Source organism: Mus musculus, chromosome 7 (genome assembly GCF_000001635.26).
Source record: "Mus musculus strain C57BL/6J chromosome 7, GRCm38.p6 C57BL/6J".
Lineage (NCBI taxonomy): Eukaryota > Metazoa > Chordata > Mammalia > Rodentia > Muridae > Mus > Mus musculus.
The window spans coordinates 62,289,200-62,313,352 of record NC_000073.6 but is presented as its reverse complement, the minus strand read 5'-3'; the positions used below and the strand labels follow the sequence as shown (position 1 = coordinate 62,313,352).

Below are 24,153 nucleotides of genomic sequence, written 5' to 3'. Positions count from 1 at the left end.
ATACTCCATGAGTACCTTGGTTTGCACTGCATTTCTATCTATGGCTTTGAATGTGCTATGTGAATTCTTCTTATATAAGAATTCATAAAAAAAAAGAATTCATCTTTTCCAGATCTCCTATTCTACCACTACTTTGTCATTTTTACTGTGTGCTTCTTATTTGTTCCAAGGGATGTTCTGCCTGTGTTGACTTAGGGGATGTTATATTTGCATGTGCTATCCAATAATTATTTTGTCATTAGGAGTAAACATTTCAAAAATATTGTATTTTAATAGATAAATGATACACATACTTATATAATACATATGAAGTTGATCTCTCTTTTTGTGATTGTGTATTTATTTTGGACAGATTAGATTAATATATTTCATAGATCAATCACCACATATAATTATTTTGTGTCTAGTTTTTGCTTGATTTGAAAGAAATTCTGTGATAGAAAATCTATTTTAATGAGTAGCATTAACTCCCTGTGAAAAGGGACTTTTCATTGAAATTGAAGATTACAGATAAAGATAAATAAGCTTGCAAAGAGTTCTGTGACTAGGCCCTTCTTCACTTGCTCCCTGCTTGTATTACAGATATTCCATCATGCTCAGCATTTCACATGTATGCTAGGGATCCAAACTCAGTTCCTCTTACTTTCTTAGTTTGCTAAGCACTTTAATCACTTAATCATTTCCTTAGGATTCTAGTGAAGCCATACTGTCTGATTGATTGCTGTATGAGAATATATTTGTGTGTGCATGATACCTGTTCCATAGTTGGTGAATAGAGCAACCCAGAAGACAACTTGCTGGGACTGGTTCTCTCCTTACTTCTTTTCTTGAGTACTAGGGATTGTACTCAGGTCACTAGGTTTGTTTGGCATATTGAAGTAACTGCTAATCCATTTTGCTGGTTCGTAAGTGGATTTCATAAAGTGATTTTCCAGACAGAAATTCCACCAAGTTTATATGTGACATTTATACCATTTGATTTTGATGTCATTATGTGATATTGCCTTTTTTTCACCAAAAATTTGTTCCGGTTTGTCACCTGGCCTGCACATTCTATTTGTCTACACTTGTCATCAGTACCTTGCTGCCTGTCCCTATTTTGTCTTTAATGTTGCTTTCTTTTAAAATTAATCATGTACTTTTATAAATTATTTTATTTCCATATTTTAATATGGTTTTACATGTTGGATCTCCTATTCACTCAGCTTTCCTTTGTCTGGGAAAGTATTTATTTCTCCATCATATACGAACTAAATTTATTCAGCTATTGGTAAGGGGTATAGAAGTTCAATCCTGGAAATGTGTAAAATGCTGTGAATTTTATTCTTCCTACTATTTTTGTGGAGCTACCCAACTGTTCTACATTCTCTATCAGCTTTTAAATGTGCCTCTCCACATTTTTATCAATACATGTTATATTGGTTTTAATGGATAATGCTGTCCAGTTAGTGAAAAATTGAATATTGTAGTTTTGATGCTCACTTCTTTAAGTGTTATACATTTGAAACATTATTTAATGTGCTTATTAGATATTTGTGTAGATTACTAGAAAACTTCGATTTATTTATTTATTTATCTATCTATTTATTTATTTATTTATTTATTTATTTATTTATTTTAGTGAGCTTTAGGGGATTATTTAACCAGAATGAATTTTGTTTTGCTTTATAAATGTATATGTTGAAATTCCAACCTCAGTGGGCAGTGGTGGCACATGCCTTTAATCCCAGTACTTGGGTGGCAGAGGCAGGAAGATTTTTGAGTTCAAGGCCAGCCTGGTCTACAGCGTGAGTTTCAGGACAGCCAGGGCAACACAGAGAAACCCTGTCTTGAAAAACCAAAAGATGAAGAAGAAGAAGAAGAAGAAGAAGAAGAAGGAGGAGGAGGAGGAGGAGGAGGAGGAGGAGGAGGAGGAGGAGGAGGAGAAGGAGAAGGAGAAGGAGAAGGAGAAGGAGAAGGAGAAGGAGAAGGAGAAGGAGAAGGAGAAGAAGAAAGGAATTCTAACCTCTAAAATGATAGATCAGGAGGGGCTAATGGTACATCATTAGGACCTCTGTGAAAAACTTCTTGACTAGTATTAATGACCTCGTTACAGAGGGATTTCTGTCCTGCTTCCTGTTTACAGAATGAGGAACAGCTGAAAGTAGTACTTTTAAAATCAAATATTAGATCCAAGGATGCCCTAGTTTTGGATTCCGAATCTTCAGAAATAGCAGAAGTAAATTTCTGTTGTTTATTCATTATCTGATTTATGGTCTCTTTTTTAGCAGCCCACCAAAGAACTTTACAATCCATTTCACTTACTTGACCCTTATCAGACTTATGACTTACAAATAAGTTAGCCCACTGTAAAAGAAATATGACATTTTTGGTATACTTCCAGTGCTTGTTATGATCATTGATCTTTACTACCAACTCGATTGAACTGAGTATATTTCAGGATATGGCTGTGAGGGAATTTCCAGAGATGACTAAATAGGAAGGCTTGTTTCAAATGGGCAATATTCCAGCCCATATGGTGAGGGTTCAGATGATATAAAGGAGAAAAAGGGAGAAAGCACAGTGCAGCTACTCTATTTCTGCCTCCTGTTTACCATAAGGTAAGCTGTTTGCTACCTCTTTGACATCATGGCCACAACTCCCAGGAGCTCTTAGCATAATATTTCCTCACTTACATTGCTGTATCAGAGATTCATTCACAGTAATGGAAATTGGACTAGTATACATGCCTAAAGTATAGGCAGTGATGTGAAAGGCATGTTAACTCATTGTGTTCATAATACTTGTGTTTTTCAGCTATACATGTTGATGTGGGATATCATGATGTAACTCTGAGCCTTTCACTATTAAAAATATCAAACTTTATACTGTTCATATTTATATTTTAATTCATCTCTGTGTTTGTCTATCTGTAAAAGCAATTCTTTCTTTTTTTTTTAATTTAATGATATTTTTGCAGGACTAAACCACTAATTTCTATTTAAATCCATTAAGGCAGCATATCTAGGTTTAGAACTTTCCTTATTTAAAAATTTAATTTTTTATTTATTTATATTTTACACTCCAGATTTTATTCCCCTCCCATCTACCCTCCAACTGTTCCACACCCCATACCTCCTTCCTCCTCCCCTATCTCAACAAGGATATCCTCCTATTCCCTCCCGCTTACCAGACCTCTAAACTTCCTGGGGCCTCCAGTCTCTTGAAGGTTAAGTGCATCTTCTCTGACTGAACTAAGACCTGGCAGTCCTCTGCTGTGTATGTGTTGGGAGCCTCATATCAGCAGGTATATGCTACATGGTTGGTGGTCCAGTGTCTGAGAGATTTCAGGAGTCCAGGTTAACTGAAACTGCTGGTGTTCCTACAGGGTCACCCTCCTCCTTAGCTTCTACCAGCTTTTCCCTAATTCAACTAAAGGGGTCAGCAGCTTCTGTATATTGGTTGGACACTTGTTGGGTCTTTCAGAAGGTCATCATGATAGGTCCCTTTTGGGGGGCACTCAGTAATACTGTCAGAGCATAATCCAACAGAAAGACAGACCAGCAAGTGAGGCTTGCTATCCCACAGTCAAAACTCTGACCCATAATTGTTTCTGTCTGAAAGAACTTCAGTGATGGAAATGGAGAGGAGACCGAGGAAAAGATCGTCCAGCGACATGCCCAAAGTGGGATCCAGCTCAAGGGGAGTCCCCAAGGCCTGACACGATTACTGAGGCTAAGGTAGCATAAAATTTATAATGAAGAATTTCCAATAAATTCCTCTGTATCATCATTACCACAACCATCATCAATTTTTATTTAATATATGTATATGTCTGGATAGCATATGTCTGTAGATTTTGTGTACATACATGTGAGCATGAGTGCCTATCAGAAGGCCAAAGGAGGATTCTGGGTATCTATCTGTGACTCTCAAACCTGTTTTTTTTTTTTTTTTTTTTTTTTTGAGACGGTGTCCCTTGCAGAACCTGGCACTAGGCTGGAAGTCAGAAACCCTCTGCAATTTTCCTATGTCACTCTGCTCAGCTGGAGTTACAGGCTCACTTTCAGCCATTTCCAGCCTCTTTTACATTGCTGCTAGGATCTCTTTTCATAGAAGCAATGCTTGGGTTTATTTACTTTATAGCAATGTTGTACATGTGCACACTTGGAGGGAATATAATGGCAGTGCATTTAAACATGGTTTTTACCTCACTTCAAATTGAAGTCATTTTCATTTCAGTTTCTTCTCCCCTCTTAGGAATATTTGCTACTCTATCATATAAATGAGGCATAGATTTTTGAAATAATTGTTTTATGAATTTCTATTCAAGGGTTTTTCTGAAATTTGCTTGTATAAATTGCCACACACTGTATATATGTATATAGATGTGGTCAAATATGTATTCTACATATATATGTAGAATTGTTCTGTTAACTAATATAACTGTACATTGTCAGTTTGCCTTCATAGATATTTTGGTGGTCAACTCATCAATATGAATTTCTCATTGCTCACATTCTGTCTACTAAAAACTAATCCTTTATGTATACATGCATTCAAGAACCCATAAAGTTGTTCATTTTGAAATGAACAATGTCTCACTGACCTAATTTGCTTCTTCAAATTACTTTAAAAAGGCATACAACTGTCTTATACATGTCTTTTTTATTGCTAGTATAAAAAGAATAAGTATTTATTGACCACATTTGAGGCAAATATTTCATTTTAAAAATTGTTACCTGTTAATCTTATTGCTATTTCTGCAGAGAAAAAGGCATGTATCAATAGAATCTGACAGGTTTATGATTGGTCTTACAGTTTTATGTGTAGTTGACCCTTTCTACACTATCATTTCAGAAAAGCCATAGATTTAAACAAGTTACACACACCTTGAACAATGTTTCTGACATATGGATCATTATCTAGGAAAAGGACTAGACTTAGTGAATCTTGAGGTACGCAGTGTAAGTGGAGATCAAAATGGTACTACACAATGGTTTCTAATGAAAGCCCATGAAACAGAGCAACTAAATCCACTGGTTTTAATTAATTTCATATAGTGTATGTCTTATTATGCAACTTGGGAACTATGAAAAACAAAACACTGTTATCATTCCATGGTTGTGAGCTGACAATATTGCTGTTTGGAGAATTTTCATTTCTGCAATGTCTACTTTTGTGTGATATAGAGCCTATTTGTGTCCATCCCCCCCCCCTCCTGACTTCTCTATATCACTTAATCATTGAAGCAGGGATCCTTTGTCTTGTACTTATTATATATATACAGTATAATCCACTGACTGTCCTTCTCAGTTCTGCCAATATTTACCTAAGGAGAGACAGCAGAGTTTCAAAGACACGATTTTTAACTCTCTGTGGACAAATGATCTGAAATGACCTGTGGGTGTTCCTTTGGACTTAACACAATTTCCTCTAACTTTTCAATTCCAGCTGTCCATGCCTAACAGACTCTCAAAGGGAGATGCTGGCTTCTTTTTTCTTCTTGAATTGAAAGGCCCACAAGCCTGAATGAAGGCTTATTAACTATTTGAATGCTGCAGTGGGACAAATGCTGAAATTTCTGCTCCTCCAGAAATATAAAGAAAAAACCCTATGTGAATTATATTAAGTATTTTTGAAATATATTTACCAGAAAGACAAAGGAAGGAAATAAAATTTAAAAAAATGAAGGAAGACAGTCCAAAAGTGAATGCTGAGAAATGTACAGAGGCTTTCAGTTTGGCCGAGGTCTGTGTATCTTATCACTCTGATCCAGGAATTGGACATTTTCTTTACAAAATATACTCTCTTTCTCTATCAGAAATTCTGTATTTCCTGCTTTTTTATCTTTTAGATAATGTGGAATGAGATACTTAACCTCAGTCACCTCTTTAAATTGAGAATACTGATTAAAACAAGCACATGTGCTGCATAGAATCATGACAAGATGATATGCCTGGCACTGATTAAGCAATTAACTAACAGTGCCCACCATTATCTTTTCAAATTATTTACAAGCAACGTGTAATATTATTATTCCAAATGATGATAATAGAAAACCCAACGGATGTTTCCTTTCAGTGTTTTTGTTATTACTTTTCCATGAAAAAAAACCTACATTTTTCTGATAATGATTTTTTCTTTAAAATATATAATAACCTCAATTTTCTTTTCCCTTTATCCTCACAGCCTCTGCCTTGGTTAGGAATTTCATCACCTCTCATTTACGCAATTTCAGGAGCCTGGTAACCCGTCTCCCTGGCAACAGTTTCCACTCTACTCATCGCCTAAGGACTGATTTCCTCCCCTCTCCTCCCCTCCCATCCCCTCCTATTCTTCTATCTTCTCGATCAAATGAATTTCAGTGCCATACATATAATGTGGTATAATATTGTTTGTGTGCCTGGCCAGATTTTTTTGCATATGAATACACATTTCTGAGTAGTTGAAATGATAGCTACATATAATTTATATTCTGATTTTCACCTAACAGTAATTTTACAAGCACTTTCCAGGCTGCTAAGAAGGCTTGGCAATTATTTTTTTTCAGCAACATGAGGGTCTATCAGGGAAAAAAGACCATCATTCAATTAATTATTGCATACTGTGTTTGAAATGAAGGTTGCCTCCAATTTCCCAAGGTTGTTTAAATTACGTTATTTTAGAGGTCAGCGTGTATAATGATATTTTCCTCAATTTTGAATAATTTCATCATTTAAAAAAAAGTATGCAGGAGTAATGTCCATGTGGCAAGGGTTGGTAATGTTTTGCAGCAGTTGATCATAATGCCAGTTTATTTCCAAATGTAGTGGCTCAATCTTGATGGGCCCTTGTGTATATTGCATCAGTTTCCAAAGACATAAGAACTGTGTTTTTTCACTTAGCCTAGCTTTCCATTTAAGGAATGAAAAAATTTCTTAATTTTACAGTGATAAATTATAACCTTTGCTTTAGTTTAATGATTAGCCAAGCTCAGATTACAAAAGCTTTTCACTGTGTGTAAATGTGTGTGTGGGAAGGACATTCTACTGTAGCTATTCACATCCCCAGGTCACACATATCGATTTGCTTGTGTTTGTTTTGTTTTTTGTTTGTTTGTTTTACAATGAGCAGGAGCTCTGCCTTAGCAGTGTAAAAGCACCTGCGGTATTTCTCCAAATGCTTTCTTTTGTTTTGATGTTTTGTTATTTTCTTTTGTTCCTTTATTGGTTTTAATATTATGTGATATCCTCAGATTTGTTTGTTATTTTTTTACTATAAAAGCTTCCCTAACATCTTTGATTCCATCAATTAGGAAATAAAAAAAGTAAAAACAATAACATATATTCACAAGTTCCAAGATTCTTTGCAGTGAAGCCACTCCCTCCAATCTGCACAGAGTGAGGGGCCCACCAAGGAACGAAGTCTTTGTGTCTTCAAGACAAGTGGAGTAATACCCCTGGACTAATCTAATCACTCTGAGGTTCCCTGAAGAAGTGGAGGTATAGAGCCACGCACACCCTACAGCAGCAATGTGTACCACCTCTAGGTTCTATTTTCTCTTTCTTGTACCTCCTCTTTGTTGTATTATGTGTATGTCATTGAAATTAATTTGATCAAGACATAGAGCAATTGGAGGGGATGGGAAAGGATCGAAGAAAATCAGTCCTCAGGCGATGGTTAGATTGGAAATTGTTGAAAAGGAGACAGGCTATTGGGATCCTTTAAGTTTCACATAAGTTTACTGAGACATGCCTTTTGTAATTGGAGGTCTTCTAAGCGAATTAGACCATCCTCAATAGAGTGGATGCCTAGAGGACACACGGTGCATTTTATTTATCTGTTTATCTCTATCATTTATGTTTCAGAGAAAGACATTTAAAATCCATATTGAATGAAAGGACAGAACATTATCCTCTGGGGTACAGTGATTTTTAGAAAGTAAATGAATGTGGGCATGTTGTTTCCAAATAAGTGTGGGGATTTATGCCCTTGAATGTACTCTATGGCCCTTAGAACGGGATTCTGTTGAGAGAAAATTGCAGTGTTGGATGAACAAGGCCCTAGAAATGCATTAGGTATAAGAGAATAAATTAGAGGAAATAGGCTTCAGGGAAATAGGTTCTACAAAGCACTGTTCCTTCCTGTATTAGCCAGAAGTGGACTGCTACGAGGGGCCTAAACAGATTGTCAATATGGATGCTTTTTTTGACCAACAATGAAAGAATTATTATCATTGTTTTTTATGTGGTCTTGTTTATAACATTCTTTTATCTTTATATTGTATTTTGAGATGTTATTAAATCCTTTGAATTTATTTTTTATTTTGATTTTTCATTGTTAGCATATTAGAATACAAAATTTTGGTATACTTATGAGATAATCATATATTTACAGAATAATATGAGAAGTGGTGCAGAAAGCTGGTTATGGGTATCTACACCTATTATCCTCACACTCAGCAATTAGATGAAGGGTTGCAGCAAATGTGAATGCAGCTTGGTCTACCAAAAAGCTCTTGTGCATTCTGCTATACATAACAAGGTTGTGCCTCCAAACAATAAACTTAAGACAGGACACAGAGTATTCTTTTGCACTCTTTCAACTCATTTCATCTTCTAAACCCAGAGTACAGGCACAAGAGTGAGTGTGAGCATTAACACACTCAAGATCCAGGCCTCCTTTTTCTCTTCCTTGCCTTTCTTCCTTCTGCTGTACATATAGTACATCATAATTTTAACCTGCTTATTTTTACTCTCACATAATTTTGATCATCTCACATGTATTTACTTACTGTTTGTAGTTCTTTTCAGTGGCATGATAATTTACTTCTCTTATCTCTTTGACATATGTCTTGTTATTTCTTTATATTTTAAAATTTTACTTCTACATTAAATACATGGTTTAGAAATATTTTTACCCAGTTTGTAGTTGGTGCTTACACTTTCATAATTTCTGAGCAAAAAAAAATGTACAATAACAATATTTTTGTTGACTTCTAGCTTATCAAATTCTTTTTTTGCATAATTTACTTCTTGGTTTGAGAACTATTTTTCTATTTGAATATCCTGAAAATAGCCTATTCCTACAAAATTTTGTTTATTCATTTTCCATTTACATATGTGGTGCATTTGGAGCAACATCTGGACAGAGTGAGAGTTAAGTTAATGATCCATACTGATCTGTTGATATTCATCACTCTCATGCTACTTGTTGAAATGACAAATCTCTCCATTTATTTGTTTTGCCCCTGTGATGAGTATATTTTTTAATATTTCTTTTGTATTGTTAATCAATGTCTACATCTACGTGACTCTTAGATACTAATTTTAATTGAGATATAAGTACTCAAATTCTATGAAATATCAATTAAATTATAAGTTCAGTGAGGTTTAGTATATTCACAAAGTTTGCAATCATTCCAAATGTCTTATGCACAGACTTTTCATTATCCCAGAGACACATGTCATTCTAAGTTTTCACACCAATGTTGTATATTTCTCAGGATCATAATCAAAGTATAAAATATGCAACCTTTAGTGTTTAATGTGTTGCACACCCTTGTATCCATCCAGTGTAACTTTGGAAAGGATTTTTTGTTCCTCTCATTCACCTAGGTGCTTTTTCTCTTTAGATTATGGTGAATAGTGCCGCTATTCAGACGTCTTTTCCCCTTTGTTGTTGCTATTTAATTATGTTGCACAGTCATCATATACACACGCAGGTTTGGTGTATTTTGGTTTTATAGTATTTTGTTAAGGATTTCTGAATCTACACTTCCAATGTGTATCTGTTGTTTATGGTTTTCATTTTGTTTTATATTTGCTCAGTTCTTCCTAGGCAAAACTGATTATTTTAAAGACAGTTTCATTTTCCATTCATTGAAAAAAATTGTGAAAGATTTCTGGTAATTTTAAACATTTGTATTTTTCTCCTTGAAGATGTCTTTGGTTATTAGCTTTTAATATTTTTTAAATTAGTTATCAAAATTATTGCTTGCTGTTAATTTGTTCTAGTTTTCTAATTTTTAACAAGTTTCAGAGCTTATGTCTTACTACAAAGATTTTCTGTTTAACTAGGTTTTGTAACTTGTTCATGTCATGTCTGTATATGCTTTATATATATTTATTCTTTAAGACTCAGTGCTTATTTTCATTCTTATATTGTTTTAGTACAACTAATGGTTCACCGTTATGAAATATCACACTCTGGTTAGGTGGCTAAATAGAGAATTTATATTTTTTATTTCTTTTCTAATTTTTAATTTTTTGCACATTTTGTCATTAGTTAGCTATTGTTACTTTTGCTTTCTGAAATGCAAGATAGAGTCATTTATTTGGTATCCTAATTTTCTAAGTAAATAAACATATGTAGGATCGATGTAAATGTAGTATACCTAGGAAAAACTTGTTTTTAGCATTACTTAAATTTTGGCATTGTGTGCTTTCATTTTCATTCATCACAGAGCATTTTCTAATTCTCATTTTGCTTTCTTATTTTACATCAATTAAGACTGTGTCATTTAATTCATTCTGTATTTGTGATTCCCCTTTGCCTGCTTTTTTTGTTTCCTTGATTTCTAATTTTATGGCATTTTGTTTGTAGGATAATACTGTGTATGATTAAAATCCTTTTGAATTGATTGAAACTCATTTTGCCCTGACATATGGTGCCCCTGGACAGTGTTTTTGTGTTCATCGTGGGCAGAATGTGTGCTCTGCTGCTTCTGAGTAGAGCGCTTCGCATTTGTCTATTATGTGTAATTGGTGTGTTGTGCTGTAGGAGTGCTCTATTTCCATGCTAATTCTCTGTGCAGTTGTTCTATCCATTATTGAAAGTAGGTTATTGAAAAATTCAACAATTATGTTTGAATTGCTTATTCTCCCTTGAATTCTGTATTGCTTCACCTATTTGGACATCTATTGTTAGATGAATTTGCAACTATTTTGTGTTTGTGATAAATGGGAAATTTGCTATTGTATACTATCCATCTTTTTCTTCAATAGTAATTTTTATCTTAAAGGTTAATATTTTCAATATTGGCATAGGTTATGTTTTTCTGATTCCTTTATGTAAACTGTTTTCTCCAACTGACATATTTATATCTCATGTATAGAGCATATAATTGTTATTCTAATATTTCCTCCTTACTTTTCTTTGGGATTTACTTCCATTTAGTTAAGTAACTTATGATATAGCATTCGCACCTGCTAAGTAACTAGTTTCCTTGTATCTTATACTATCAATTCCTTCTGTAAGTATAAAATTTCTTGTGAAATAAATATTTGCTGCTGTACAATTTTATTTTTCTTGCTTTTTCTTTGATGGTATTTTTTTTTAATTTTCTTAGTGGAGCCTTTAAACATTATAATTAGCAGCTTAATTTATAACAATCTAGAGAAAATTAAAAGCAACTTAATTGAATAGTATACAAGAATCATGCCCCTTTATAGCTGTATTGCCTCCCTCTAATTTGTCTTGTTATTGTCAGACAAATTACCCCTTTGTACATTTTAATCCCATCAGCACAGACTTGTAATCATTCCTTTATGCAGTTGCCATTAAATTAGATAGGATTAAAACATAGTTACGAACAACAAATCTCTTTCTATTGACTTTTCTATTTTACTGCAATAGTTAGTGCCACTAAAGCTCTTTATGTTTAATTTTCTTTTCGTTCATTTTAATAAACCCCGGTGCTTGTTGCTTGCAGCATGGGTTTATTGAAAAATTCAATTTACCCTTTGTGTTTTCTTTTGGCTGTTATTGTTATTTTATGTCAAAGGATATCCTGCTTTCTTCTTTCTGTTTTCAACATGCATTTTCTCAATATAAGCAGTATTAATTGACAGCTGTTTTTCTCCCGTCATTCTAATTGTGAACTTCTGCAATGCTTTGTTCGTCTATGGTTTAAGTAGGCACCTGTTCATACTGCTGATGAGCTGTGTATATGGTGGTACTCTACTCTTTCGGCTTTCAGTATTTCTCTTTGTCCTCGGCTTTGACATTGTGGTTATTAGGAGTTTTTGAGATTGATGTCTCTGAGTTAATCTTACTTGAAGTTTATTATAGAGTCTAGATGGGTATATTAATGTTTTTCATCAAGCTCAGAGATATTGTTTCTTTGAATATTCTTTTTGCCTCTCTCCACCTCCTGGTCTCCTGACACTCGTTATTTTCTTGCCATAGTACTTTATGCTGTTCAGCAGGTCAATAAAGCCCTTCTCATCCTTCTGAATGCTTTTATTTTCATTTTCAGATTGTTTAATTTCAACAGAGTCTTCTTTGAACTTGTCCACTATTTATTCAGCAATTTATGTTTCCATTTTCAATTTATTTATGCCCTAAACTTTAAATTTTAAATATAATTTTTACAGCAAAGTCTGGTTTTTTTATTAAAAGAAACCAAACAGTTTATTGTTATTTACCTATGAAATACTTTGCATATATCTAGCATTCTTCAGACAGGATTTCCTTATTTCCTTAACATTCTTGATGCTTATTTGATACTTGATTTGGTGAAGAATTGAGTTAATCTTCTGGATGTCTATTTTCCTTAGGATCAGTTTCAAAAGATTGCTTTCATTTTTTTCCCAAGAATGTGAATCATAAAGTCTTATATCTTTGTATGCTTCCGTGGTTATGTTCAAAACTGTCATTTTAAACAGTCAGGAGTTCACATGGTAGTAATCTCTTCGCAAAGTAAATACAAGTGACTGAGTAGTTTAAGGCTAACACAGGCTGCATAGCAAAACACATTCCTCAACTATTCTGTAAATTTGTATTCAGTACCTCTCTTTTTCACAGAGGTAGTAATATTATTGTATCTGGTATTCTTTTTGTCTATGTTTTCATGATTTCCAAACAATTTTAGCATGTGTATGTTTTGAGATTAGATCTCATTGTGTTGTATTAGTTATTAAAGCTTGTTTTATGCTTCTGAATTCAGGCTGTGCTCTTCTTCCAGGCTCAGATCATTTGGAGTGCTTACAAATGCAGTCCTAAGATGTCTTTTCCTTTCATCAGTGCACGTAGAAACATCAAGACGTGATTAGTGTAGTGGGCACTTAACATGCTCACTATCATCAAGGCTTCCAATGACTACACAGTTGCTGTTCTTTAGCTATTTTAATCAATTTTATTTATAATTTAATAAGTATTGAACTGGATATATGTTCCAAAAGAAAAAAAATCTACTTAGGTTTCTTGTTTGATTTATTGTTGAATAACGAACGCTAATGCTTCTTCGGGTGTTTTTTTACCTCTTTGTTCATGATGTGCATTGGTCTATAGCAATTTACAGTTTATTACCTTGTGCTAACTTCTGGGTTTTTTGTTTGTTTGTTTATTTGTTTGGTTTTTTTTTTTTTAGTGTTTCATGAGATGAGTTGGGAACAAGTCCTTCCCTCTTGAAAAATGCTATAAACTTGAAGCTCATTATTTTAAGACTTAGGAGTGTTATGCTGTGCAATTGTCCATAGGTGGAGTATTCATAGGGAAAATTTTTTAAATTGTACATTCTATTCAGTTTCCATCATAGGAATAGTCAAACCTTGTAATACATGCTGAGTGAGTTGTAGCCATTTGTGGTATTTCCTGTCTTGGTTCATTTCAAGCAAGTTTTAAATCCTTGGTGAACTATTTATAGTGTTTTTGTTATTAACTTCAGAGCCATTGTACCAATTCTTGTTTGATTCTCATTGTCCAAAATTTGCATCTTTCCTTTCTCTTTTTAGCGTCACAGACCTTTGTCAGTTTCCCTGATGATCTGACAGTCTGTTAGTTGGTTTCACTGGTTTTTACAGTATGTTTTTAAAAACCTGAATTTGATCTTTTGACTATTTAATTATCATTACTGTGCTTACTTTAGATTTATTATGATTTTAGGTTCTTTAGGTAAAATGAGAGTTAGTACTTTGATTTGTTTCATGCTTCTAACTAATAAAAGATTATATACCTCTTTTTAATGATACTTTGTCTATTTTGTTGTACGTTTTCTTTCTTTTATGTGTATTTTACTTTTTTAAAGGCTGGGAATTTAGATCATTCAGTTATGATATAGCTACAAAAACATTGAAATGTTTATCATTCATAATGTAACAGTTTGTATAGGACCTCACAACCATTTCCTTGTCCTAGTACCTTAGTGCTAGAATTGTAGGCATGAGTCAAAAAGTCTGGCTTCTAGAAGATATTTAATGTATACTTATCTACTCTCACTATGTGTGATTTTCTGATTATATATGTGTGTACACAGCTTACCATGAGCTATTGAGGTTGTAATTTTACTAGTTCAAATGAAGTGTGGAAATTTTAATATGATTTTCTTCTTCATGTGATATTGAATATTATACTTTTTACACTGTTACCTCAGTAAGAACTTACTGTATTTTTTTCTTCCAGCATTAAACATATTCTGAGACATTCAACAACGAAAAGTATTTAATAAATGCACACATTTTTTCATTTTATCCTTTCTTCTTCTGTTCCCCTTCCTCTAACTCTCTTTTTCTTTCATTCCTTCTTTTCTCTTCTCTTTTTTTCTTTTCTTTATTTTCTTCAGAAATGTTTTATTGCCCTGGTTTCTGCCATAGCTCACCTGAAGGTGATAGTTGTTAGATAAATTATTTTCATTTTATCCTGAAATGCCTTGATTTTTCTGCATTTATAGATATATATTTCCAGTAGACAGAGCTCCTGAGGTGGCTGTTCTTTCCATTCAGAACTTGAAAATTGTTGTTCTATCTCTCTCTGTCCCCTGTGGCTTCTAATGAGAATGCCACTGTTTTTCAAATTGCTTTTACCCCACAGGAAAGGTGTTGTTTCTATCAACTGCATTCATTTTTTTCCTTGAGCTTTGGTGTTCCAAGTTGAGTATGGTATATCTTGATGTCTACCTGTCTGAACTTTTATCTGATGAAACCACTTTCTGTTTCTTGAAGTGAGTTCACAGCTGTTGAAAATCTGGATTCAAGACAATTAAAACCTTCTTTGAAGTTACAGTTGCTCATCCTAAACTTTTCCCCTCCCTATCTAGAGGGAGGTCCTCAATATAATGTGTAGTTCTGAAGGTTTATAGTTCAGGAAGAATACTACAGTACCACAAGTTTCAGGACCTATTTATTTGAATTTTTGAACTTGTATATACACTGTGAACATTTTTGGTTCTATCATTTCTAACAAAAGTAACACAATTACAAGAAAATAGGGAAGTGAAGTAATTCCATTCTCACCCTTTTCACTAAACATGATAATAAAGGTTCTAGCAGATAGAATAAGTTTTCAAGATGTTCTTATCCATAGAAAAGATGACCATGTATACAGATGTGTCAAGAAGTTCTATGAGAAAAAAAATAATGTAAAACAGTATAGAATCGAAGGTTTTTTGCTTTTTTTTTTTTTAGGATGGATCCAACAAATGATTCAATGAAGCTTCAGGAAGTCTCAAAGCAATACCATAGAATCTCAAGGTTTTTTTGTGACTATATAAGAGGTTTAAACTTTACACTGGAAGAGTTACTGGAAGAAAAAGGACAGCAAGATTGGCAACTTCAAAGAAAAAAGTCTGAAAGAATCTAGACTTGCAAGAGATGTGAACACACTTATTGAAGAAGTAGAAGGATGCTTCAGCAGAGAAGTCAGACAAGTAGACACTAAGACATGCCATAGTCATTTTAGAACACCAAAGCTCAAAGAAAAAGTATTGGATGCCCTTGAGAAGAAACACCTTGCCTGCAGGATAAAAGCAACTTGAAAAATCAGTGACATGACCATCAAAAGCCATAGGTGACAGAGGGAGGTGGAACAACAATTTTCAAGTTCTTAATGGAAAGGACAGCCACCTCAGGAGCTCTGTCTACTGAAAAATACTTTTAAAAACATGACATTTCCAGGTGACAGAAAAATGTGACAATACTCTACCAACTGATACATTATGGAATTTGCAAGAGACAAAAAACACTTTCATATCAAAGGAACAGAATAAAAGTTAACTTTAAAAAGTTTTGAGGGTGAGGTGTGAACTCAGTGGTCTCTCTTTCATGCTGATCATTTTTTTATGGATAAAAATTTTTTGTTACGTATTTTCCTCAGTTACATTTCCAATGCTATCCCAAAAGTCCCCCCCTACCTCCCCTACCCACCCATTCCCATTTTTTGGCCCTGGCTTTCCCCTGTACTGGGGCATATAAAGTTTGCCTGTCCAATGGGCCTCTCTTTCCAGTGATGGCTTACTAGGGCATATTTTGATACATATGCAGCTAGAGACAAGAGCTCCAGGGTACTGGTTAGTTCATAATGTTGCACCTACAGGGTTGCAGATCTCTTTAGCTTCTTAGATACTTTCTCTAGCTCCTCCATTGGGGGCCATATGATCCATCCAATAGCTGACTGTGAGCATCCACTTCTGTGTTTGCTAGGCCCCAGCCTAGTCTCACAAGAGACAGCTATATCACTGTCCTTGCAACAAACGCTTGCTAGTGTATGCAATGGTGTCATAGTTTGGAGGCTAATTATGGGATGGATCGCTGGATATGGCAGTCTCTAGATGGTCCATCGTTTTGTCTCAGATCCACACTTTGTTTCTGTAACTCCATCCATGGGTGATTGTTTCCAATTCTAAGAAGGGGCAAAGTGTCTACACTTTGGTCTTCGTTCTTCTTCAGTTTCATGTGTTTTGCAAATTGTACCTTATATCTCGCTATAATAAGTTTCTGGGCTAATGTCCACTTCTCAGTGAGTACATATCATTTGAGTTCTTTTGTGACTGTGTTACCTCACCCAGGATGATGCCCTCCAGGTCCAACCATTTCCCTAGGAATTTCAAAAATTCATTCTTTTTAATAGCTGAGTAGTACTCCATTGTGTAAATGTACCACATTTTTTGTATCCATTCCTCGGTTGAGGGGCATCTGGGTTCTTTCCAGATTCTGGCTATTATAAATAAGGCTGCTGTGAACATATTGGAGCATGTTTCTTTCTTACTAGTTGGAACATCTTCTGGATATATGCCCAGGAGAGGTATTGCTGGATCTTCTGGTAGTACCATGTCCAATTTTCTGAGGAACCTCCAGACTGATTTCCAGAGTGGTTGTAGAAGCTTGCAATCCCACCAACAATGGAGGAGTGTTCCCCTTTCTCCACATCCTCGCCAGCATCTGCTGTCACCTGAATATTTGATCTTAGCCATTCTGACTGGTGTGGGATGGAATCTCAGGGTTGTTTTGATTTGCATTTCTCTGGTGATTAAGGATGTTGAACATTTTTTCAGGTGCTTCTCAGCCATTCGGTATTCCTCGGTGAGAATTCTTTGTTTAGCTCTGAGCCCCATCTTTTAAGGGGTTTATTTGATTTTCTGGAGTCCACCCTCTTGAGTTCTTTATATATATTGGATATTAGTCACCTATCTGATTTAAGATAGGTAAAGATGCTTTCCTAATCTGTTGGTGGCCTTTTTGTCTTATTGATGGTGCCTTTTTCCTTGCAGAAGCTTTGCAGTTTCATGAGGTCCCTCATTTGTCAATACTCGATCTTACAGCACAAGCCATTGCTGTTCTATTCAGGAATTTTCCCCCTGTGCCCATATTTCCAGGCTTTTTCCTAATTTCTCCTCTATAAGTTTCAGTGTCTCTGGTTTTATGTGAAGTTCCTTGATCCACTTAGATTTGACCTTAGTACAAGGAGATAAGTATGGATCGATTCGCATTCTTCTACATGATAACAACCAGTTGTGCCAGCACCATTTGTTGAAAATGCTGTCTTTCTTCCACTGGATGGTTTTAGCTCCCTTGTCGAAGATCAAGTGACCATAAGTGTGTGTGTTCATTTCTGGGTCTTCGATTCTATTCTATTGGTCTACTTGTCTGTCATGCAGTTTTTATCACAATTGCTCTGTATTAAAGCTTTAGGTCAGGCATGGTGATTCCACCAGAGGTACTTTTATCCTTGAGAAGAGTTTTTGCTATCCTAGGTTTTTTTGTTATTCCAGATGAATTTGCAGAATGGTCTTTCTAATTTGTTGAAGAATTGAGTTGGAATTTTGATGGGGATTGCATTGAATCTGTAGATTGCTTTTGGCAAGATAGCCATTTTTACAATGTGTATCCTGCCAATCCATGAGCATGGGAGATCTTTCCATCTTCTGAGATCTTCTTTAATTTCTTTCTTCAGAGACTTGTAGTTTTTATCATACAGATCTTTCACTTCCTTAGTTAGAGTCACACCAAGATATTTTGTTATTTGTGGCTATTGAGAAGGGTGTTGTTTCCCTAATTTCTTTCTCAGCCTGTTTATTCTTCGTGTAGAGAAAGGCCATTGACTTGTTTGAGTTAATTTTATATCCAGCTACTTCACCAAAGCTGTTTATCAGGTTTAGGAGTTCTCTGGTGGAATTTTTAGGGTCACTTAGATATACTATCATATCATCTGCAAAAAGTGATATTTTGACTTCATCTTTTCCAATTTGTATCCCCTTGATCTCCTTTTGTTGTCGAATTGCTCTGGCTAGGACTTCAAGTACTATGTTGAATAGGTAGGGAGAAAGTGGGCAGCCTTGTCTAGTCCCTGATTTTAGTGAGATTGCTTCAAGCTTCTCACCATTTACTTTGATGTTGGCTACTGGTTTACTGTAGACAGCTTTTATCATGTTTAGTTATGGGCCCTGAATTCCTGATCTTTCTAAGACTTTTATCATGAATGGGTGTTGGATCTTGTCAAATGCTTTTTCTGCATCTAACGAGATGATCATGTGGTTTTTGTCTTTGAGTTTGTTTATATAATGGACTACATTGATGGATTTCTGTATATTAAACCATCCCTGCATCCCTGGAATAAAACCTACTTGGTCAGGATGGATGATTGCTTTAATGTGTTCTTGGATGCGGTTAGCGAGAACTTTATTGAGTATCTTTGCATAGATATTCATAAGGGAAATTGGTCTGAAGTTCTCTATCTTTGTTGGATCTCTCTGTGTTTTAGGTATCAGAGTAATTTCGACTTCATAGAATGAGTTGGGTAGAGTTCCCTCTACTTCTATTTTGTGGAATTGTTTGTGCAGAACTGGAATTAGATCTTCTTTGAAGGTCTGGTAGAACTATGCACTAAACCCATCTGGTCCTGGGCTTTTTTTGGCTGGAAGAGTATTAATGACTGCTTCTATTTCTTTAGAGGATATGGGATTGTTTAGATCGTTAACTTGATCCTGATTTAACTTTGGTATCTGGTATCTGTCTAGAAATTTGTCCATTTCTTCCAGGCTTTCCAGTTTTGTTGAGTATAGCCTTTTGTAGAAGGATCTGATGCTGTTTTGGATTTCTTCATGATCTTTTGTTATGTCTCCCTTTTCATTTCTGATTTTGTTAATTAGGATGTCGTCCCTGTGCCCTCTAGTGAGTCTAGCTAAGGGTTTATCTATCTTGTTGATTTTCTCAAAGAACCAACTCCTCCTATGGATAAATCTTTGAATAGTTCTTCTTGTTTCCACTTGGTTGATTTCACCCCTGAGTTTGAATATTTCCTGCCTTCTACTCCTCTTGGGTGAATTTTCTTCCTTTTTTTCTAGAGCTTTTAGATGTTTTTTCAAGCTGCTAGTGTGTGCTCTCTCCAGTTTCTTCTTGGAAGCACTCAGAGCTATGAGTTTCCCTCTTAGAAATGCTTTCATTGTGTCCCATAGGTTTGGGCATGTTGTGGATTCATTTTCATTAAACTCTAAAAAGTCTTTAATTTCTTTCTTTATTCCTTCCTTGACCAAGGTATCATTGAGAAGATTGTTGTTCAGTTTCCACATGAATGTTGGCTTTCCCTTATTTATGTTGTTATTGAAGATCAGCCTTAAGCCATGTTGGTCTTATAGGATGCATGGGACAATGTCTATATTTTTGTATCTGTTGAGGCCTGTTTTGTGACCAATTATATGGTCAATTTTGGAGAAGGTCCCGTGAGGTGCTGAGAAGAAGGTATATCCTTTTGTTTTAGGATAAAATGTTCTGTAGATATCTGTCAGATCCATTTGTTTCATAACTTCTGTTGGTTTCACTATGTCCCTGTTTACTTTCTGTTTCCACGATCTGTCCATTGATGAAAGTGTTGTGTTGAAGTCTCCCACTAATTCTTGTGTGAGGTACAATGTGTGCTTTGAGCTTTACTAAAGTGCCTTTAATGAATGTGGCTGCCCTTGCATTTGAAACATAGATATTCAGAATTGAGTGTTCCTCTTGGAGGATTTTACCTTTGTTGAGTATGAAGTGTCCCTCCTTATCTTTTTTGATAACTTTGGGTTGGAAGTTGATTTTATCCGATATTAGAATGGCTACTCAAGCTTGTTTCTTCAGACCACTTGCTTGGAAAATAGTTTTCCAGCCTTTCACTCTGAGGTAGTGTCTGTCTTTTTCCCTGAGATGGGTTTCCTGTAAGCAGCAGAATGTTGGTTCCTGTTTGTGTAGCCAGTCTGTTAGTCTATGTCTTTTTATTGGGGAATTGAATCCATTGATATTAAGAAATATTAAGGAAAAGTAATTGTTGCTTCTTTTTATTTTTGTTGTTAGAGTTGGCATTCTGTTCTTGTGGCTGTCTTCTTTTTGGTTTGTGGAGGGATTACTTTCTTGCTTTTTCTAGGGCATGATTTCCGTCCTTGTATTTTTTTTTTCTGTTATTTTCCTTTGAAGGGTTGGATTCATGGAAAGATAATGTGTGAATTTAGTTTTCTCGTGAAATACTTTGGTTTCTCCATCTATGGTAATTGAGAGTTTGGCCGGGTATAGTAGCCTGGGCTGGCATTTGTGTTCTCCTCGTGTCTGTATATCATCTGTCTAGGCTCATCTGGCTTTCATAGTCTCTGGTGAAAAGTCTGGTGCAATTCTGATAGGCTTGCCTTTATATGTTACTTGACCTTTCTCCCTTACTGCTTTTAATATTCTCTCTTTATTTAGTGCATTTGTTGTTCTGATTATTATGTGTTGGGAGGAATTTCTTTTCTGGTCCAGTCTATTTGGAGTTCTGTAGGCTTCTTGTATGTTCATGGGCAAGTCATTCTTTAGGTTTGGAAAGTTTTCTTCTATAATTTTGTTGAAGATATTTCCCGGCCCTTTAAGTTGAAAGTCTTTGCTCTCATCAACTCCTATTATCCATAGGTTTGGTCTTCTCATTGTGTCCTGGATTTCCTGGATGTTTTGAGTTAGGATCTTTTTGTGTTTTGTATTATCTTTGAATGTTGTGCCAATGTTCTCTATGGAATCTTCTGCACCTGAGATTCCCTCTTCCATCTCTTGTATTCTGTTGCTGATGCTCACGTCTGTGGTTCCAGATTTCTTTCCTAGGGTTTCTATCTCCAGCATTGCCTCACTTTGGGTTTTCTTTATTGTGTCTACTTCCCTTTTTAGGTCTAGTATAGTTTTGTTCTTTTCCATCACCTGTTTGGATGTGTTTTCCTGTTTTTCTATAAGGACTTCTACCTGTTTTGTTGTGTTTTCCTGTTTTTCTTTAAGGACTTGTAACTCTTTAGCAGTGTTCTCCTGTATTTCTTTAAGTGAGCTTTTAAAGTCCTTCTTGATGTCCTCTACCATCATCATGAGATATGCTTTTAAATCCGGGTCTAGCTTTTCAGTTGTGTTGGGGTGCCCAGGACTAGGTGGGGTGGGAGTGCTGAGTTCTGATGATGGTAAGCGGTCTTGATTTCTGTTAGTAGGATTCTTACATTTGCCTTTCGCCATCTTTTATTCTCTGGGGCTAGTTGTTATCGTTGTCTCTGGTTAGAGCTTGTTCCTCAGGTGATTATGTTATCCTCTATCAGCAGACCTGGGAGACTAGCTCTATCCTTAGTTTCAGTGGTCAGAGCACTCTCTGCAGGCAAGTTCTCTTCTTGCAGGGAAGGTGCCCAGATATCTGGTGTTTGAACCTGCCTCCTGGCAGAAGTTGTGTTCCACTCACCAGAGGTCTTAGGTTCCCGTGTCAGATCCTGGTTGGGTCCTTGCTGGTGTCCGGAGACTCCCCAGGCCAGGGACCCCGGTGCTGCAGTGGACTGGAAGGGACTTGAGCCCCGGATCAGGCCGGGCTATCTGCTTCCTTAATTAATGCAGTCTCAGGTCCCGCACGATTGGATTGGAGCAGGTGCTGTGTTCCACTCACCAGAGGTATTAGGTTCCCGTGGCGGATCCTGTGTGGGTCCTTGCGGATGTCCGGAGACTCCCCAGGCCAGGGACCCCAGTGCTGCAGTGGGCCGGAAGGGCATTTTTTTTCTTTTTTTAATTAGTTATTTTCTTCATTTACATTTCCAATGCTATCCCAAAAGTCCTCCATGCCCTCCCCCCATGCTCCACTATGTTCATAGCAGCCTTATTTATAATAGCCAGAAGCTAGAAAGAACCCAGATGCCCCCCAACAGAGGAATAGATACAGAAAATGTGATACATTTACACAATGGAGTACTACTGAGCTATTAAAAAGAATAAATTTATGAAATTGCAAGGCAAATGCATGCTGATCATTTTATTGTCATTGATTACCACAAAAGTTTAAAATTCTCTTGCTATTTTTATCATTAAACATTAACTGTACCACTCTCTTCTTGTAGAGGTAGATATTTTTAAACCGTAAATAAATGGTAATTAAAAAAAAAGATTGCGTTTCATTGCTGTGGGGATCACTTTTGTGAAAATAACCCATACACTGCTATATTAATTGTTATCCTGTCAAAAGTTAGCTAGTCAAATATGTGTTTGAGTCTGTTAATTTTTCTAATCCATTGATATATGAGTCTATCTTTTGGCTCTCCCACAAATGACTTGAGTTACAATAGCTTCATACAATTTCAGAAATATTTGCTTGACTGTTTTTTGGAATTACTATTTGCTCATAAGTTTTAGAATAAATTGAGTAATGTGTCCCATAAAACATTTACTATTTCTTTGGGTTTATTAATCCATTTTGAATAACTTTCATCCTCTTCCCTAGATCATCTGTTCTGCAACTGTCAGAGAGCTGAGTTTTCCAGTTGACAAATTTACTTATGATATCTTTAATTATGTCAACAGGATGGCTAGCAATTGTTAATGTGGTATTCTTTTAAATACTTTAATGTTAGTAAGCACGTGTAACAATCACTTAATGTCATATAAATGTATTTTCCAATTATTCTTTTATGTCAGTAGTATATACGAGTATATATTAAATTTACATTTCTATGTTGTGTCTAATATACCCTTGTTGAATACATTCATTAATTGCACCTATATCCTAGAAATATTTTACTCTGTACATGTATATATTTCATGTATATACAAGGCCAGTTTGTTAACTTGACTTAAAATATTTTACATTATATCATATTTTAATTACACAGACTTCTTACATACTCTTTGATAATTCAGTGCACATGTATTGTATACAATGGTTAAACCAAGAAAATTAATGTCTTTATCTCATTAAGTATTTAATTTTTTGTTAACAGATGTAAAAATGTCCATGTCATTGCAACACTGGAATATGTATGTTTGTGTGTGTGTGTGTGTGTGTGTGTGTGTGTGTGTAACTTTAAAGAGTTCTTACATTTTTAACTCTTGAATACTACCTTATGTGTGATACTGCTGAGTTAATCTTATGGAAATTAATAAATTCATAATAATTTATTATAAAATGTCATTTCCACAGCCTTTGAGGAAAAATAGAATACACTGCATATGATATCTCTTATATTTCTAATAGAAGTAACATATTCATAAGGTAGAAATGTCATTCAAGAAATAATTCCAGTTTTCCTTTTTAAAACTAATTTTATTTTTTATTGGATTTTTAAATTTACATTTCAAATGTTTTCCCATTTCTCAGTCTCCCCCCACCCCAGAAGCTCCCCATCCCATCCACCCTCCTCCTTCTTCTATGAGGGTGCTCTCCCACCCACCCATCCACTCCCACCTCCTTGCTCTAGCATTCCCCTATCCTGGGGCATAGAGCTCTCACAGGACCAAGGGTCTCTCCTCCCATTTTTTTTCCTTTTTTATCATCATGATAATGAAGGTTCTAGCAAATATAATAAGGTTGGAAGAGACGCTCATATCAGGAAACGCTTGGGTTTCTGATATCTAACCTTGTCTTATATTCTTTTTCCTATAGTTTTTTCAGGGTTTAGCAATCATAATATACATTCTTCTGTATGTGGTTAATATCTTGAGTCAGGAATTTGATTAAATTTCTCAAGCTGGC

At 35.3% G+C, this 24,153-nt stretch overlaps 1 long non-coding RNA gene across 1 annotated transcript; it reads left to right on the top strand.

Annotated features, from left to right (window-relative positions):
- The first annotated feature begins 3,433 nt into the window (after positions 1–3,433).
- Positions 3,434–15,966, top strand: Gm42395. The gene is made up of 2 exons (XR_882150.1): positions 3,434–3,719; positions 15,366–15,966. It is a non-coding gene; the product is annotated as a predicted gene, 42395 (long non-coding RNA).
- Positions 15,967–24,153: the final 8,187 nt, after the last annotated feature.